Below are 3,723 nucleotides of genomic sequence, written 5' to 3' on the forward strand. Positions count from 1 at the left end.
TTCTAGAGCTCACTGAATGGAGCAAATTCAAGCCTAAAGCTATCTCTGCTTCTGTGGTGGTCCAGAAAGAACATTAAGACAGTCAGGAAAACATGTCCGGCTGTAAACGCAACCCACCGACATGTGGCCTGAACTTTATCACCACAACACAGGCCAGTGGAGCGCTGATCCATGTCTGATCCCACACGGGCAAAGGCCGCCGCTCCGTAATATCAGATTTCAGTGGCATAGCACAAAGAATCATATTTCTACCGGTGGTTTCCTGAACTAAAGAACAGGTTAGTCCACAGCACGCTGCTCCTTCATAACTCCTGCTCACATCCACTGAACCGGATCCAACAGCGACTTGTCAAAATGAAAGCTGGAGACAAAGAGCGTATTTTTTCATATCAAAAAAGTAGAGCTCTGGATCAGATAACACATCAGGCACCAACACGCTAAGAAATGGAGTCCGGTTTGCTCAAATGCAAGTCAGAAGTCAGAATTAGTTTCCACATACACAACAAACCCAGTGATGGTTCCTCCCAGTGCACCGTGACCCTGACACCAGACACTAACAAACCGTGGCTTGTAAAGTGTTCCACCCTAATCATGGTGGAGGCAGAAATGTGACAGGATTCACAGGCACGCTGCTACGACCAATTAGTCCAGCTGACCGGGAAACGCTGCACAAGGGAGACGACTGGGAAACACTTCAGAGAGCAGCATACTGGCCTCCTGATGCTCAGAGCTGCAGCGGTGTGTATGAATGATGTGTATGGATGATGTGTAGGTGCACATCCCACCCTGTCTGGGGTAAATAAGGATTAGGGGCCTCCATGCATGTCTGATTAGACCGTAATCCAATACAGGGAGTGAATCAGAAGTGCATCAGAAGACCATGGGAACTGTGGATCAAATAACATGTGAGGGAGTGGGGAGCTTTCAGACACTCCCTAGTGGATGACACCCAATTCAGGATTCAGCATTTAAAAGAGAATGGCAAATGGGAACGCTCCACCAATACTGGCTTTCTAATAAGAGCATTTCTACATGTAATGAAGCTGTGCAGCCAGACTTAATCAGAACAGCGGGTTTTTTTGTGTTTTGTTTTTTTAAGGCTCGCACATGCAGTTCTCATGTGGAGAACACCACAAGCCAGACTCCATTTAAAAATCGAGCAGTTTAACGCCGTCCTCATGTGATGGTGAGCAGGCATGAGCCGGCACACGAAGACACGGTTCAACTTTAATACTGCTCACAATAGTTCACTATCCAGGCTGATGGTGGTTGATTGTACAGCCGAACAGACAACAAAAGCCTGGATATTACCCACATGCCACAGCTGTACATGTGTCGGGAGAGGAGTGACGACTTCCAGCAAAGCAGCCTTTAATTGGCTCTTTTTTAAACGAGGTTCTGTGTACAATTGTCTTCACTGAAGCGACACGAGCAAACCCAACGTGAGCCACGACGAGCCGGAGAGTCTTTCACACACACAGCACACAGCATTAGCGGACTTCACTGGAGCTCTACACGCCGTTATGTGGCAAAGTGCCGTGAAAGCAGAGGGAGAAGCCCACAGAGCATGTAGCATTAATGTGCTAGAAGTACCTGGTCCGTGGTCGGGCTGCTGACCGCCGGCTTAGCTTTCACTGTCTCCGTCTGGCGCTTCACCGCTGGTAAAGTCCGTCCTCATCCCAGCTCGACCCGGTTCACTCAGACCCCACACAGACCAAGTATCTGCGGGTATTTTCCAGTCCGTGTCCAGGCTGAGGGAAAGCGCGCCAGCGTCGGTGTTCCCAGAGAGAGGTTCACCCCAAACAAAAAGCCTCCCCCGGGACAGCGGGCGCACCGGCAGCCTTTCACTCACTTACTGCTGCTTTTCTGGGGGGAATAAAAACCGCCGCCTTCCCGCAACCTTCCTCCACATTTACAGCTAAAGTGCGACCAGCGTGGCCGTTCCCCGGCGCCACGGGACGTTATTTCCAGGTGAAAACTTGTCGTGAAGCGGCGGTGCTCGGTGAGGCAGCGGAGACACTCGGCGGCGGATCCGGAGCGAGCCGAGCGCTGTCTCCGTGCTGCGTTCACGGCCGCGCCGAAAAGTGGGAAACCAGCAAACCACAGCGGGAGAAAATAGGACGCGATAAAAAGCAGGTTTACTCATCATATTCCAGTAGTCTAGACGTGCTGGGGTAAGTGCTCGTCTGACTGTGAATTAATAGAGTCACACACTGGATTAATTTAATTGATAACACAGCAAATAGCTTTTTTCACATTCGTTGTTGAACCTTTCACGCATAAATTATCAAAAATACAAAGTTTGATTTTTTTCCTTCTGTTTAAGACTTAAATCGTGTCCAGCTGCTGTTTTTTCTCTCGATACACGTTACTGTCAGGGAGACACACAAGACTGCAGGTGAACAGGGAACGTTTTTGATTTACAGACATCACCATGAAACCTCTTTTAAATGTGAAAATCAGCCACTGTCTGGTTAAAATGCACTGATCTGCACAAACCTCCCAAAAAGAAAAATGAACATTGAATAAATCTAGTTTCAAAATTCTTGTTAGACTTAAACTCTCTAACAGGACTTTTTTTCCTCCACAAATCAGAAAATCCTGACAACAGCCAGAAAAACAACATTTTTTTTCATTTCTTTAGGAATAATAGTTCCAAACCATTATTGACAGGCAACGATTTTAACTAAAAGCATGATTAGTTTAGCAAGTTTTCTGAAATGTCATATTTAAATACAACCAAGGTGTTATGTCATTAAAAATGCATTCATTTGTTTAATCTACATAAATCAAAATTTTGGATGAAGTCAGGTTCTTAAACCAGCCAAAGGTTTAAGAAATTAAACTTTTAAATTAAAACAATGAAAAAAATGTTAATTAATTTTTTTTAGAAAATCTAATCTCAGTCTACACTTAGCTTAGCTAAGCTTAGCTTAACTAAGCTAAGGGCTACATGGCTACCTCCATGCACCCTGGAGAAGACCCACAGCTTAGGAAGGCTAATAAAAAGATGGCTGACTGCTGGAGGATATTCACCAGCTCTCTGATGAACTGAAGAACAAAGACGCTGTGCTGTCCACATGTATGGAGGTGGTCCATGAACAGCTTCTCTCTCTGCAGCCCTGGGATCCCTCCTGCCCACGGCCATCCTCCTGCTCTACACCCCACCACAGCAGTCATGGGCAGAGGTAGTGGTCCGGGCCAGACAGAAGAACCTGAAGGCAGCGCAGAAGTAGTAAAGTGCACACAAGAGTGCATTTTGTTCCAGGAGGCTGATTCACCACCACAGCACGGCTTCCATCAGCTGTAAAACACTTAAACTGTCAGGGAGGGCCAGGGCTACAACGGGCTTACTACTGTTACACTAAATGGACCTGAGTTAAGATTCTTTCATGCTCACATAATAACCTCCTGCTGGTTTTTTTAGATATGCTTTCCAGACCTGTGTTACAGCCATCTGAGGGTTTCCTTCAGATGAGCTGCTGGTCCATAGTGCTGCAGAACACAGAGCGGCTCTCATGTAGCGGTGCGGGGGTCTTATGGAAAAACCCGGTTTAAATGATACCTCAGCACTGCCACTCACCTGGACTGACAGCTGCACTTACACAGTCTGTAGTTCCTCCCAGAGGCCCAGTGTTTGTGCTGTTGGGCCACAGTGTGGAGGCAGCAGCAGGTGGACGTGTTCAGATCAACAGTTCAACTCAAAAAGCACAACAGAAGTGT

The sequence above is a fragment of the Stegastes partitus genome, unplaced genomic scaffold (assembly GCF_000690725.1).
Source record: "Stegastes partitus isolate 25-593 unplaced genomic scaffold, Stegastes_partitus-1.0.2 Scaffold280, whole genome shotgun sequence".
NCBI lineage: Eukaryota > Metazoa > Chordata > Actinopteri > Pomacentridae > Stegastes > Stegastes partitus.